The sequence below is a fragment of the Leptonychotes weddellii genome, chromosome 11 (assembly GCF_054177405.1).
Source record: "Leptonychotes weddellii isolate Sample4059 chromosome 11, ASM5417740v2, whole genome shotgun sequence".
Taxonomy (NCBI): domain Eukaryota; kingdom Metazoa; phylum Chordata; class Mammalia; order Carnivora; family Phocidae; genus Leptonychotes; species Leptonychotes weddellii.
In genome coordinates, this window is record NC_138379.1 from 36778551 (window position 1) to 36794654 (window position 16104).

The 16104-nt window shown below is 48.9% G+C and overlaps 1 long non-coding RNA gene across 1 annotated transcript in view; it reads left to right on the forward strand.

The window, feature by feature from the left end:
* Positions 1 to 3103: 3103 nt before the first annotated feature.
* Positions 3104 to 16104, forward strand: part of LOC145716051 (uncharacterized) — a 100468-nt gene continuing 87467 nt past the window's right edge. Inside the window, exon 1 of the long non-coding RNA XR_014138382.1 lies at positions 3104 to 3534. This is a non-coding gene — a long non-coding RNA (uncharacterized LOC145716051). The remainder of the gene's footprint in view (positions 3535 to 16104) is intronic.

A 16104-nucleotide genomic window follows, 5' to 3' on the forward strand; every position in this document is an offset into this window, starting at 1 on the left:
GGGTGTGGACTCTGCAATCAGAGGCCAACCCCTCTATTTAATGCTGGGCCACCTTGGCACAATTGCTTAACATCCCTGCATGTACTTCAAGTTCCTCATCTGAAAACTGGACATAGAATAGTGCTTCCTCAAAGCACTGCTACAAAGTTTAAAGGCTTAACACTTAGAGCCGGCTCAGCACATAGGAGGCACTCAGTACATGTTGCCTGTCATCATCCGGCATCAGCACTGAGTGCACAGAGCTAGGCACGGGCATGGTGATGAACAACCTGAGTTAGTCCTTTTACACAGAGTCAGGTTTAGCCAGGAGGGCAAGCACATTCCTGGAAGGGATTTCCAAGTTGTATGAAACTGAAACCCACCCAACCTAGTTCAATACAAGAAGGGTTTCTCAGGAGGGACAGCTGGGCTTGCAGGATGGAGAGGGTGCAAGATCCCACAGCCCCTCCCCAGTCGCTTTCTCTCATCTTTGTTTCATGCTTGGGCCTCATTCTCCTGTCTGCAGGTCCACTCATTTCTATTTTCTGTATCTGGGGCTTGTAGCTGGCTCTGATGTGAGCTCCACTGCCAATGCATGCTAGAGTCCTGTAGCCTGACCCCAGCCAGTAGACTCGGTGTCCCAAAACAAGTCCTTAAGGGACACATTCTGATTGTCCTAGTTTGCCCCAGATGCTGCAGCTCTGAGTGAGCTGATGTCAGGGAGAGGGGGGGTGTTAACCTGGTACTCAAATGGCACAGGGAGGTGGGAGGTGGGAGGTGGGCATGGTCAGGGAGGCCACTGTGGGGACCCCTAGTGGATAGCAGGAAAGCAGGAACCCAGGCTTGGAGGCAGGACCCCACCCTAGAACAGACAGTCGAGCACAAAGCACCATGTAAGCTCTCTCCCTGGGCCTCCCAGAGTAGCCAAAGGGAGCTGAGAGGCAGGCCTGGTGGGCCTGGGTCAGGGAGGAAGGCCTTAAAGTCCTTTGTGCTGGGGCAGGGTTCCACCATGGCCTTTCTGGAGCCCACCTGCCTCCACCTTCCAGCTTTGGGGTTGAGAAACTCCTACTTCCCTCAGAGGGACAACCACACAGCATGTGAGCAGCTGTGGAGGCAGCTCTGTGACTTGTCACGGAAGCATCATCCCTGACACCACCCCAGCCAGCGACTGCACCAATGCCAGATGCGTCATTGGCGTCCCACGGAGCCTCTGGCCTCTAAGCTGCTGAAGATGCTAACAGAGCCAGCCCAGCTCCGGGCCCCCACTCCTTCAGTGCTTTAGCCTCTTCAGATCCAACTCCTGTTTATTGGAGACTGCATAGGGCAGGCCACGCACTGCCTGAGGTTCAGATATTAACGTGTGGTGTTTATGACGGTGATGATTATTTCTATCATTCAGAGAAGCAAACTGAGAAGCAGAAAGTGAAGAGGTTGCCTGAGGTCACAGAGCTCACAAGTAGCAGAACTGCAATTTGGACACAGTCTCATAAACATGAATTCTGTACCTAATTCCCACACTGCCTCTCATGGGTGAGAGCCGGAGGCCACCTGCCCTTAGTAGTTGCCTTTTCAGTTCATTCATTAAACAGAACATGTTTGCTGAGCACATACTATGTGTTAGACATGAGCATTGTGCGAAGGTAAATCAAATGTGAATCTTGCCATTAAGTAGCTCACAATTTATTATTTGCCAAGATTGCGAAGGAAAGGGAAACGCCCATAAGAAAAGTTAGACTGAGCACTCACCCGCACAAACAAACTGGTTCCCTCTCCGGTGATTTCGTGTTGCCCATAGGATCAAGTCTAGGTTTCTTGGCAAGCCTCTCAAGCCTTGTCAAGTTCTGGTTCCACGGCTCTCTCCAGCCTCGTTTTCCCTCACTCTCCCTTCCGTGCACCAGCCACGCCGCACTGCTGTTAGTTCCCTGAAGGTGATGGCTCATTCTCTTGGCTTTGCCTCATCACCCGCTGCTTTCCAGAATGTTCTTCTTCCCCTTGGTTCCCTTACAAACTCCTGTTATCCTCTTGGAAAGCTCAACCATGCTCTTTTCTGTGAGGACAGCTCTGCCATCACCTTCTAAAGACAGAAAACCACTCCCTCCTCTGATGCCTCTCTGTACCCTGCACAGTGACTCTTGTGAGTGGAATGGCAAGCCCCAAAATGTATGTCCACCTGAAACCTATGAATTGACCTTATTTAGAAAAAAAGTCTTTGCAGATGAAATTGAGTTCAGGATCTTGAGGTGATATCATCCTGGTTCACGGTGGACCCTAAATCCAATGACAGCTGTCCTTATAAGAGAAAAGACAGAGGGAGATTTGACAAGGACACAGAAGGGGATGACCATGTGAAGATGGAGACAGACCGGATGGGTCTACAAGCCAAGGAGTGTCAAGGATTGCTAGAAGCCACCAGAAGCTAGGAGAGAGACATGGAATGGATTCTTCCTCGGAGCTTCCAGAAGGAATCGACTCTGCCAACATCTGGATTTCAGAAATCTGGCCTCCAGAACTGTGAGAGAATACATTTCTGTTGTTTGAAGCCACCCAGTTTGTGCTAATTTGCTATGGCAGCCCTAGGAAACCAATACAGTATTTTCTGCACAACACTGAAGACATTCGCTCACAGGCCTGTCCCATCCACTGGGCTGTGAGCAGGATTTGGGTCACCTCCATCTCTGCATTCCCAGCCCAGCCGTCTGTGACACATAGTTGGTGCTTAATAAATGCTTGTTTACTTGAATTGCCAAAGGAAATTCCTCTGTTATAAGTAATTGAAAAGGGATCAGCTTCATGCAGTCAGACTTTGCCGGGTGATGAGTGAAATGGCCTGTTAGCGTTGGCCCATAGAGACGAACTAGATTTGGTGGGTCAATTAATAAATCATCAAATGCCTCTGGCCCTGAGTCCACATCCAGATCTATGTGTGATGCCTGTTTGCTCCTCATTAAAGGATTTCAAGAAGAACAAAATCCGTTTGGGAAAGGAGTAAGTGGGTCCTACAGAAGCCATTTTTCCATGGGCTGCGCCTTAGTCAGTGGTGGGGCGCCTTTGTGTCGGGTGTTTACACAGAGAAGTGGTTCCCACAGTGGCCAAGGCTGAGGGCAGTGGAGCTTCACGGCGGGCATTGGGAACTTGCGGGACGCTGCGGTTGCGCCCCCAATATCGTTGCACCTTTCTTCTGAGAAACGATCCTCGCGATTTCCTTTGGGGAATCTCATCTCCTCAACTCTCAGCTCTTTTTTAGGGGACACACGACCACCTGTAGCACTCTTGAGGCCACGGTGATTGGGTCAGGGATGGGCACGTGGCTCGCCCAGAACCAATGGGAGGAAAGACACCTTCGCGGAGAATTCTGGGACCAAGATGCCGGTTTTCTCTCTCCTTGCGTAAAACCCGGTGCTCGTAGGTCGGAGTGGTTGCCGGATTGCTATCACGAGAGAGGTCTAAGAGGAAAACGGCCGAACAACTGAGAAAAACGAGCCCTGCAGATACGGTTTGAGGTCCCGTCAAGCTGCAGCTGAAACGGCGCTCAGACTTTTCAGTTTTGCGAGCCGGGTAATTCCCTTTTCGTACTCTAGTTTGGGTTGGGAGTCTGTCATTTATAACCAATAGTTAGAGTCTTGACTATTATAAGGATGGTGTTGTAGGTCCAGGTACTCCAAAATCCAGATAAATGAAGTAGCTTCATATAGTAAAATAGTGTAGGCTTTGTAGTTGGGGAGACTTGGATTCAAATTACGGCTGTGTGAGCTGTGTGACTTGGGGGAAAATACTGAATTTTTCTGAGCCTGTTTTCTCATCTGTGACGTGGAGATGATGCCTGCCTTTGGGGTTCATGAGGACCAGAGATCGCATATGCAAGTCACTTAGCATGGTGACTGACCAAATACGCCTTGCACACATGGTTCCTTAAGAGGGGCATCTCTCCTCTCTTTGCCCATTCTGGCAATCCCAGTTATCCTCGGGACTTTTGAGTTGTCCTCAGAGGCATTTTTACATTTTTTAAATTTGGGCTGTACCAGATTATTTTTCTATTAAATTGTTTGTTTTTTTATTATTAAGAGTAATAAACGCTCTTTGAAGGAAACAGAGGAGGAGAGGATAGAGAATCTGACCATGTTCCATATGAGGGCTGCTGGAGATGGTGCCAACTGAGATTAGTGGGCAGGAAAGGGACTCTGTATTGGGTTCTGTTGCACGTGACCGGGATTCAAACAAATGGTAGTTTAAAAAAACATAAAAAGGAAGAGGAGGAAGAGAAATTGTTATTTCGCTTTCATGTACAAACTTTAGAGGTAAGCAAGGCATTGGCTGACAAATTTTTCTGCTCCTTTATGCTCTTCCCAGTTCATGCTTCTCCATCCCTAGAATGTAGTTCTCATTTGAATAATCCAGGATGACAGCTAGAGCTGTACAGCTAACTGCATTCCAGGCAGAGGACAGAGGAAGTGGGGAATAAAGAGGGGAAAAGGTACCTCCCAGCTGTCGTTTAAAAAAGGCTTAAGGAAGTTGTTAGCCTTCTGCTTACGTTCTGTTAGCCAGAGCTTAGTTTCAGGGCATAACACCTTTTCTCAAGAGTATCTGGATCTTAGGAGGAAGGACGAAGGGAGAGAAGAAGAGGAGGAAATTTCCTAATGTAACTTAATGCTTTACATTTGAAAATGAGAGAGAGATTCAAAGTAACCTAATGACAATCTTATACTCTGGGTTCCCTAAAAGCATTTTCATCTTTATTTTGTGGGAAACAAGATGACGTACAAATAACTTAGAGAATTAGCATTGAATGTTTTGCCACATCTATACCTATGTTCTTGTTCTACTGTTATGGTTCGAGAAGAAATGGAGGGAGCCGTAGCTCTCATGTGATTCTCTGCTTGTCAAAGGGCAGAGGGTGCACATGCGAATAGAATCCAATTAGTCTCTCTTTCTAGGAAACAAACTTGCTGGGGAAATTCTTGTGCTGGGTGTGGGGTAACCTTGTCATCCATTGGCCTTGGCTTTGGACCTGTGAACTGGTTTGGTGTGTGGAGGATCCCAGAATGTCTGCCTTGGAGCAATTTGTAGTTGGCCAAATACCCAGGGAACAGAGCTTTCATTCTGTTACTTAATAATTTCTCTTCCTAGCCCTATGATGCACTTTGGTCATCAGGTCTCATCTGATTGACCTTATGGCCACAATTCATTGTCTATTCTGCCTGGAGACAAGCACAAGCAGTGCAGAGTTCAACTCTACAAGACCCCAGAAGTTCTTGCAAAGCTATGTTGGACCTATTGCAGCTCACTGGTGGGTGAGAGGAGGCTCTCAAAATGTCTCACTCTGGGGGGATTCAAGGCCCATGTCCGCTCACAAAAATTTGAACCTATGTTGAACATTTGGCTTTTCCCCAGTCCCCACCCACCCTCCACATTCACTTATTAATCAACTGCAGTGTGCCAGGCAGTGCGAGACTGGACGGGAATGGTTCGGTTCTGAAAATCATTTGATGATTGATCAAGCATCACTAAATCCCTACCCGGAGCTGGGTGCTGGAGGAATAAAGGGGAAGACAGAGCCTCTCCCTTTAAAATCTAGCAAACTGCTGGAGAAGCCAGACATGAGAGGAGAAAAGAACGCTCAAGTATTACTGGGTCTCTGATGAGAGGGAAGACCAGGAGGACTCAAAGAAAGGAGTGCTTATTTGAGTCTTGGGACTGGAGAAGGAGAGGAACTAAAAAAGCTCCATTAAGAAAATGATACTCAAGTTGAGACATGAAAGAGGTGTTGGCATTTCCTGGGTGGCTGAGGAGGAGGAAAAGGAAGGAAGTGAATGGCATTGTTGCAGAAGGAACAGCCTGGGTGACATCTGTGGCATTTGGGTGTGGCTGGGGCACAGGAGGGATGCAGGCCAGGAACAATGAGAGGCAGGACAGGAAGGGGAAGCTGGGAGGACTGAGGAGGACCTTGTGGGCCTGGGCACAAGTTGGGAGAGCAGGGAGCTCTGAAAAAGAAGAGGGGGTAGGGATGGGTAGGGTCCCCCCCGCCCCGGGGCCAGCGGTGCCAGCTCAGGGCAAGCAGGAAGCCAGGTCACTGGGCCTGGGTGTGAGGGTTGCAGGAGGAGGGCAGGTCTGCAGGGCCCAGGTGAAGGGCCAGTTCTTGTGGTCTGGGGGTCCGGTGGGGTGTCTGGGAGCTGCAGTTGGGTTTATGGATGGAGGTCTGTAAGGACTTGCACTTTGGGAAGCCAAAATGAGTCCACAAAAGGAGTAGCTCCCTGATCAGCCTCACCCCACCTGGCCAGCCCCTCTGGACAGAAGGGATTCCTGTAGATCCCTGACTGGGCTCCTTTACTATCAGATTCCTGCAGTAGGGACAGCATTACATGGGCACTTAGGACCTGGGATTGAATTAGAATTCTACAGCCTATCTGACTTCACTGAGCCTCAGTCTCCTCATCTATAAAATGAGAATAGTACAAAATCGGCTTCAAGGTACTGTGATGATTCAATGATTATTTGGTGGGTGGTGGGCAAGGAGACTCTGCCTGGCAGACTGTGAGGTGCTAACAGAATCTAGGTCTTAGAGAGGCAGCCAGGAGACCGGGGACAGTGCCGACTTCCTGAGGGTCAGCGACAGCCACAGCACTCTGCCTGCCCCATCCACTCAGGAAGGCCAGCCCATGAGGAGCTGGCAGTGCCAGGGCCCTGTGGGCGGGCTGAAGGCTGTGCTGATTGAACTGCCTCCTTCACTAATCAGGCTGCTGCCGTGGAGCAGAGTAGCTGGGCCTGGGATGCACTCAGCTAATCAGCGTGCATTCTTAGCACTGCAGCTGAATATTTTAACTAGGAGCTTTCCTCCCTTGGGCTGTTTGAGGCACATCCACGCATCAGCATGGGACAGGGGTTGCCAGGGCAGAGGGCCAGGAAGCACAAGAGACAGACTTGTTTTTTAGGACTTTAGGCAGCCAAGTGACTTCCAGATGGGCAATACATTCACCGGTTTCCTTTATAACTGACATCCGAGTGGCCAGTCACCTGTTTGGGCTTACGTACCTGTAGGTAGAAGGAGTAGTAGTGGCCAGTTATCCATGCATCTATCCACCCATCCGCCACCTCATCCATCTCTTCTCCTATCCATGCCTCTCTCCGATCCACGCATCTCCCCATGCACATATCCATCCGTGCACCCAACCACTTACCCATCTCGCCATCCATCTATCCCCCAATCCATCCATCCACCCACCCACCCATGCATCCATCTATCTTCTTATCCACTCATCCAGCCCTTCCAGTCATTCTTTACTTTACTATTCTAGTAAGATATCTTGGCCATCACCTTGACTGCTCACAAGAAATCTCCGCCCCATGTGAATTTCCCTTTGTCTTTCTGGGGAGTGCTTACTTGTGGTGGTTGTTGCTTGTCACCTCCTTGTGTGAGCTGCAGTTGTGAGCTTCTTCCCTCATGCTCCCCAGCTGTCCTTGCTTCTCTGGATCCTTCTCCTCCCCCCACAGCAGTTTGCCCCAGGCATGGGCACAAGAGCCTTCTTTACTCCCCTAGGCCCCACTGACATAAAGTTGTCATGGGGGAATGGATTACATTGAGGATATTCTAAGAAAATTGTGGCGCACAGAGAAAACTTAAAATTAGATCTCCCATTTCAAAATTGCCATGGCCTGCTCTGTGTGGCACATCATAAGAAGCCCTTTCCCCACCTCTTTCTCCCTGGTGCTGGTGGCCGTCGTCCGTGGACAGGGCCGAGGAGGGGTGCCGCTGCTGCCACTCACCTCAGGGGCTTCTCTTGCTCCCTTCTCTGGGCCTGAGGCCATGAAACCTCTACCTCCCACTCATCAGGAATAAGAAAACAGAACCAAAGGAAAAACTACTTTTGACATTAAAGAAAAAAGTACAGATGTATGTCCTTGTCCATGGGGCAGACTCTTAATAATTATTTTGTAAAGAGTTTTTTTGTAAAAATGCTGCATTTCCTTAACCTACACCGTTAGACGAACCCTGGTGCCTTGCCCTTGTAAAATGAAAAGGCCAGAGTTTTGTTTTGTTTTGTTTTTTTTCCCCCCTCCAAGAAAAGAACAGTCTTCCCCCAGGAAGAATTGGCCTGGTCTCACTAGATTACAGAACTGACTGTATTCTTCTTGCTTTTATCCTGTTACCCACTCACACATTCATTTGTCCTCTCACCAGTATTTGCCCATTTTTTTCATTTCTACAGCAGATATTTACTGGACCTTCTAAGGTCCAGGTTTTGGGTACTGGGGACATAGCTGTGAACAAAACACAGGAGGGATGCAGGCCAGGAACAAGATGCAGCTGAGTCTTCATGGAGCTTACAGGAGACTGGAAGAGGAGATAGTAAGTGAATACATAATGCATATTTGAACAGAAAGAAGTCCTGGAAAGGGAAAGTGCATCCAAGCAGACTTCCATCTAACTGGCTATTTATTTCTTCACTTGTCTCTTTTTGCTAGTCACCGGCAAATACCAACTCAGCACGTCTCATTTGTTTGGCACTAGGCCGGGTGCTGGAAACCCAAATACAGAAAAGACCTTGGCCCTTCCTTCACAGCAGGTGCAGAGTGGTGGGTGGGAGGAAGTAGGTAAATATCTAACAGTGATGCAGAGGGCCTGGAACCAGAGCAGAGATGCTCGGGGTTCACTGGAAGCCAGAGGAGGAAGCAGCCCCTGCGTGAGGGAGCTACGGTTGCCGCTTCCTGGAGCTGGTGTCGTCTAGCCAGGACCTGGAGGATAGGAAGGAGGTTGCCAGGCAGAAAAGAGGGTGAGAGCTATGAGGGCAGAGAAAAGAGCAGGCTGTGAGATCCAGGGCTCTTCTGGAGTTGGGTGGCCTTGCCAGTGGCCAGCGGGTGTGGGCAGGGAGAAGTGGTAGATGAGGCTGGGGCAGTGTCCCGGCTCTCAGGAAACCCCCCTAGAGAAGAGCCTGACAGCTGTGCCTGCAAAGGGACACAGAAATGGGGCTAGGGCTGTGGAAGACAGAGGCAAGAGAGGAAGAGGCTGCCTCTGCGGAGCGGGAGGAGGAACCTATTCAGAGGCCTTTGGAGGCCCCGACCTCTGCACTCGATACCTGCTGGGGTGTGTTTGGCTTCTATGTGAGAAGTCTGTCGCTGAGGGTGAATTCTCCCTGGTTGCCTGCACTTAAACCTCCCATCGTGCTAATGAGTGTAGAGCCTCAGGAGAGGCCAGAGCCTGTTATTCAGTGTTTGTGGAGTGGAGCAAGGCTAGGTGGGGGCACTGCCAGGTAGAGGCAGGGATGCCAGGGCCAGGTCTGGCACCTGGCTCTGCAAGACCAGCCACAGGCCTAGGGAAGGAGGACCTGGGGGCAGAACCAGAGCCAGGAGCTCTGTGTAAGAGGAAGGTGAACATACTGGACTGGAGACCAGGGAAGGCAGTGTTCTGAATATGACAAGTCAGTTCCCACAATTCTTGGAAACACCCAGTAGCGTAGCTCATGTGGCAGGGTGGTAATGTGAAGTATTTACTTCTGCATTTTGACCCCAGGACCTTCCCTCTTCTGGGCTGCTAGACATGAAAGAATGCTTGCTGGGTAATGTGTTTGTTTGTTTGTTTGTTTTTTCCACCTGAGAAGAAATTAAAGCAAAACAAAAACAAATTTCCTCGTGCTAGACAGGGAAATGTTGGAGCATATGTTAAGGTAAAGTCTAGGTTGGGGGAACAAGGAGGGTTAAAAATGCAGAGTCATAAAAAAGATGGAGGTGACTTTGTTCTCACATTACAGTCCTCAGACAAGAGTATGTGGGCAGTTCTGTTCCATGAGGACTCTCAGGGACTCAGGTGCCTGTCCTCCTGCTCCACCAGCCACAGAACAGTCACCTCCTTGCACGGTCAGGTGTGGGCACAGACACACCGTGCCCCAGCTTGTGGGAAGGGCAGGAGCACCCTGGGAGATTAGATTGCTCAGCAAAATTTCCCTTCTTTTTGATCTATGTCCATAGAGGGGAGTAGACTTCCTCTCCCCAGTTCCAAGTTTAGACTTGAAGAGGCATCCTGAGTTTCTGTTTGATTTTCTGGGAGCTTGTGATCTCAGGCATGAGCAGAACCTGCCCCTGGTAGCTGGTTTCTCTGGAGCTTGGGTGCTGGAATGAAACATATGAAACAGACCTGAACTTGTCCCCTGGCTGGGAACAGTGCAACTGCGCAGAACCTATGAGCAAGATATAAATAATATTCATGTTTGTTTGCCTCTGAGTTTTGAGGTAGTTTTATGCAGTATTATTGCAGCAAAAGCAGATTGATACAATATATGGACTGAAAGGGAGCAATTTTCTTTTAAACAAGCATGAGTGAAGTTCAAAAAATCAATTTCTCTTACATTTTATTTATCATGTGACCACATCTAGCTGCAAGGGAGGCTGGAAGATAGAAGGTAATCAATCCTGCGCCTAGTTTAAAAGAGGATATACAGATGGCAATAAGCACATAAAAATAGCTCACTAATCAGTAGGGAAATGCAGATTAAAACCATAATGAGATGCTACTAAAGTCCCAGTAGAATAACTAAAATAAAAAGGGCTGATCAGACTATGTATTGATGGGGAATTCTCACACACCACTTGTGGGAATGTAAAACATACAATCACTTCAAAAAAGAGCTTAGCAGTTTATTAGATATTTAAACATACATCTGCCATATGACCCAAGTAATCCACTTCTACATATTTACCCAAGGGAATGAAAGCATATGCCTACACAAAGACTGGTATGTGAATGTAGCAACTTCATTTGTAATATTTGTAACAGCTCCAGACTGGAAACAGTTAAAGTGACCCATCAAAAAATGATTACATAAACAGATTGTGGTACATCCATACAATGGAGTACTACTTAACAATAAAAATGAATGAACTGTTCCTGCATGCAACAGCAGGGATGAATTTCAAAGCAAGCAGTTGTACTGAGTGAAAGAAGCCAGACAAAAGAGTATATACTGTATGATTCCACTTACATAAATTTTTAGAAAACACAATCTATTCTGTGGTGACAGAAAGATCTTTGCTTGCCTGGGGGTGAGGGACATGGGAAGGGAGGAGCAAGGAAGGGTCTACAAAAGGGCATAAAACAGCTTTTGGAGTGATACGATCACCATCTTGACTGTGGTGATGGTTTCATGTGATATACATGTGTCAAACTCATCAAATTGTGCACTTTAAATATATACAGTTTGTTGTATATCGAGAATATCTCAATAAAGCGGCAAAACAAAAATAAAAGCTCTTACTATGGGAGAAGCAGAGGGTGGATCTTGGCAAACAACTGGCAGTCTCCCCCATGGAGGGGAGAAGGGGTATTTAGAGCTAGTGGGAGTCTCTGAAAAAATGGTCTTGAGTCCTCCCTGGGGCTAACTGCCCTTTGGACAGGTTTGAGGGTTGAGAGTAGGAGGATCCTATGTCCCGTCCTGCATAGCGCCCTAGGGGAACAGGAGCCTTGTTGGAGTTCCTGGGGCCAGTGAAGGAAGTATGGGAAAGATGTGGCCACAGAGGGGAGAGGGTGGTGGTCGGAGACACACAGGGCTTGAGAGAGCTGCTCTCAGTCTTCCCTCACCCCAGTGGGACTAGAAGGGCAGGAAGATTTTTATGAACCCTTGAAAGGGTGTCTTAATTCAGACCCTCTAAGACATAGGTGTCAAGACAAGTGGTGGAAGCAAACTGCACCCTCAGCCCTCACTTCCCCGGGCTCCAAGCTCACGACATTTGGCTTTGGAGTTTGGGGTGTGTGCTCAGGGTGGGGGAACCGTAGGAGGAGGATCATCTTTGTTTTGCTTGTGTCAACACTCTCAATATTTAACTGGATACCTCTTCCTCTGAAGTGGACAGAGAAGGCTCACCTGTCCCAATTCTTTGCTCCTCCCATTGTGGGCAGGCCTTTCTGCCATGTCCTTGACTCACTGGAGCCTGGCCCAGATCCTCAGAACTGTCTAGCCAACCCACAGATTCCTGAGAAATACCAAATGGGTGTTGTCCCAGGCGATGACCTTTGGAGGTGTTGTGTTACACACAATAGCTAAGGAATAACAGTGATAAAACCTCTGCCCTACAGCTCTGTTTTGACCACTCAGCTGGGAACACTTACTTCAGCCAACACTGTCCCCTGTCTCGGCCCTTTCCTAAGTTCTGGGGACCTTCCAGACAGTGGAGGTCAGAGAGGGCCTGGCCCCGCATGCACCCCTCTCACTCCGCTCGGGGAAAGTGGGGGGCCAGCTGGCTCAACATAAGCCTCTGCAGAGGAAGCAGCATCATGAAGGAGTGGGGAGGTAGCAAGGACGTGAATTCCACTCAGGGAAACGCACGACTTGATTACTACTCAACATTTGCGGTACCCAGTTACTCTAATTAAGGGAAAAGGTCAATAGGTTAAATAAGTAACTTAATCAGAAAATTATGCAAAGTGCCACAAATCAAACATATTACACAGCCCTTGAGATCGATACAGTATGCAAATCGATCGCCCTCGATCAGGGCAATTCAACAACTGGAAAGTGAAAGTCAGTAGAGGAGGCTCAGGAAACCCAGCCTGAGTCCCGGAAATATGGATGCCTGGCGCCTTGGAGTGGAGGCAGGGCCGTGCCCGGTGAGGAAGTGTGACCAGTGAGGGAAGTTCAGGCTCTTGTGTGGAGAATGGTGAGGGGCATGGGGCATAGAGTATGGGTTTGGAGGCCCACAGACTTGGGCTGGAGTCCCAGCTGAGCTGTGTGGCCTTGAGCAAGCCACTTAGCCCCCGACCTCCACCTCCGAGGTTCACATTAATCCTGGCCTCTCAAGTTCTGGGAAGGATGGATTATCAGCTCTGACCTTTGTGTGTGTATGAGTGAGAAGGAGAGCAAGCGCAAGAGTGAGTGTGAGTGAGTGTGTTAGGGGTTTGTGGTCATGTGTGCAGTGAGAGTTCCTTCTTGTCTGCCACCTGCCTTCCTCTTGCCAAAGCCCTGCAGCTGGGACACTTGGTCAGAGACCAGCCAAAGACCTTTAAATGCATTTGGGACAGGTTTCTCAGCAGGGGGTGATAGCTGGCCTGTCTGGAGACATTTTTGGTTGTTATAACGAGCGGGGGAGGGGTGTGCTACTGACATCTAGTGGGTGGAAGCCAGGGATGTTTCCAAAATGTTCTCTAATACCCGGGACAGTCAGTCCCCAGCAACAGAGAAGTATCCAGTCTCAAGTGTCTGTAGTGCTGCGGTTGAAAACCCTGATTTCGGAGGATTGAATAGCTCACGAGAGAGGGAGTGGGACAGCTGAATGAGCCAGGGCATAAAAGGTGGCAAGAGTCCTCTGTGGTGATTGGAGAACCTATTGACAATAGCCTGTCAGGGCTTTGGAACCTCTGAGGGACTTCGATTAGTCCTGGCCACTTGGTAGGGGCCCCCTTGGAGCCTCTGCCCTAGGCCCATGAGAGATAAAACAGACTCAGAGAGGACAGATTTGCTCAGAGCAGTCCTGCCGACTCTGCTGCAGAGGGGTCGGCCACTAGACAGCTCTTCCAGGCCTGGGCTGGCCCTGGGGGTGGTGGTGGGGGGGCAGCTGTGGGGAGGCTGCCCTGGTCTGGCATTCTCTTGCAGCCTGAAGGAATGTTGTAGAAATGGACCCTTATTTGGGCTTGTTTTTAATCCCCCAGGAGCTTTGGAGCTGCCTGGCTTTTCCCAGGCTTTCCTGCTGCTTGAGGGAGAGAAGTAGGACCTTGGGGACCGTCCCAGGCCTGGTGTGGAGAGAAGGGCACCCATCCCCCACCTGGGGTACAGAGCCAGAGGTCCAGGCATTCCTGTTGCTTTGTAGGAGGGCTCTGCTGCTGCTGGGCTCTCTGGGAAAAGAAGGGAGTGGATGTTTGCCCCTGAAGCTTCTTTGTGGCACCTGGGCTCCCTGAGGGGTACTCTCCTTGGGGGTGGCTGAGCTGGGGGTCCCAGCTGGGTCCTTGAGGGGACAGGGGCTGGAGGAGATCAGTTAAGTTCTGGAGAAAATTGCAGAAAGGGTGGTGCAAGGCAGTGAGGCATCTTCCCTTCACCCGTTTCCTCTTCTGACATCCAGTCACCTCAGGCCGCACACTTCCCTTTCCTGGTTCTTGACTCGCAGGCAGTTAGAGCTGCCACAGAGTCCTCTCCAGTGGTACAGTTACAGCTGGGGAAGCTAAGGCCCACAAATGGTTAGGGCCTTGTCCAAGGCCATGGAGTGAGTCAATGGCTGAGCCAAAAATGGTGCCTAGGACTCCTGACTTGAGCCCAATACCAGAGTGTGACAATCTCACAGCTGTCTCTGCTCACCCTTCTCATGAAAAGAAGCCTTCCAGAAGGGACTCTGTGGTAGCTATCTACTGCACTGTAACAAATTATTCCAAAAACTCAGCAGCTTAAAACAATGAACACTTCTTACCATGCAGTTCCTGTGGGTCAGAAAACCAGGCAGGCAGCGCTTACCTGGGTCCTCACAGGAATCAAGGGCTCTTACAAGGATGCTGTTGGTGTGTCAGCTGGGGTTGTAGTCATTTCAAGGCTTGATGGGGGGAAAAAATCTCTTCCAGCCTCATTCACGTGGTTGGTGACAGACCTTAGGTCCTCACTGGCTATTGGCCAGAGACCTCCTTGCCAAAATGGCTCTACATAGGAAAGCTCACAACAGAGGGAGCTCAGAGGGAGGGTGGAGAGAGAGCAAGTAAGAGAGGATGAGCAAGGCAGAAGGAGGATCTTTCAAAATTTCATTTATTTATTTAATTATTTATTCTCTATGCCATACTTTTCATCCCATGACTTATTTTATAACTGGAGCTCTGTACCTCTTAGTCCCCTTCACCTATTTGCCTATCTCCCTGCCTCCTCCCCTCTGGTAGCCACCAGTTTGTTCTCTGTATTTATGAGTCTGTTTCTGTTTCTGTTTTGTTTTTTTGTCATTGTTTGTTTTGTTTGTTCATTTGTTTTGGTTTTTAGATTCCAAATATAAGTGAAATCATGTGCCATTTGTCTTTTTCTCTATGACATATTTCACTTAGCTTAATACCTTCTAGGTCCATCCATGTTGTCACGGATGGCAAGATTTCATTCCTTTTTATGGCTATTGTGTATATTTACCACATCTTTTTTATCCATTCATCTAACAGTGGCATTTAGGTTGCTTCCATATCTTGGCTACTATAAATAATACTGCAGTAAACATAGGGGCGCGTATATCTTTCTGAATTAGTGTTTTCCTTTTCTTCTAGTAAATACCCAGAAGTGGAATTACTGGGTCGCATGATAGTTCAATTTTTAACTTTTTGAGGAACCTCCATACTGTTTCCATAGTTGCTTAGAATCTCCTTTTTTATAACCTAAACTTGGAGTGACATCTCATCACTTTTCCAATATTCTGTTTGTTAGAAGTGAGTCATGAGGTCCAACCCACACTAAGGGGGTAGTTATGCAAGGATGTGATACCAGGAGGCAGGGATCCCTGGAAGCCCTTTGAGAATCTGTCTCGCTCACAGTGGGGAGCGAAGGCCTATTGGCCTGATGTGGGCCCTTGGCTTCTCCCCTAGTTAAGTTGTTCATTTACTTTCAGACTCTTTGGGGGAATCCCAATAAATATGATGATTTAAGTGGAACTGAAGCTGGAGCTGGGGTGGGACCCTCTTCTCTCCTCCATGCCCTCTACTCCAGGTCCAGAGCCTCAGCTGAGATGGAGTCCAAGTTTCTTTCTAGTTGTACTACCGAGATTTTAAACTCATCAAAGAAAGGCCAGAGCATTTGGATGTGGGTCAGAAATGTCAGGTCCCTAGTCTTAGCTCACAAATGTTCTTACCTGTAAAAGAAGGAGCCAGGTTGGGGGATTTCTGATGGAGCATTCTTTTATACTGAAACTTCCTCTCACTCTGGGGACAGAAACTCCCACCTTCCTTCCTTCCCTTAACTCTTCCTGGAAGGCCACACCTGGAAGATGCCTGTGCATCAGGGAAGGGTTGTTGCATTTCCAGATGAGTCTGGAGGGAGGGAGGGGGCCGTGGTGGTGTGGAGAAGATGCTGGAAGCTGGGGCCTGGATCTCTAAAAACATGACACCCACCCAGGCAGCTGCCTGAACCTAGCAATGGTGCCTGGGCTTCCTGGAGGTTGGTGGGGGGACCCAGGCAGAGAAAAGGGGGAAGCTGCATG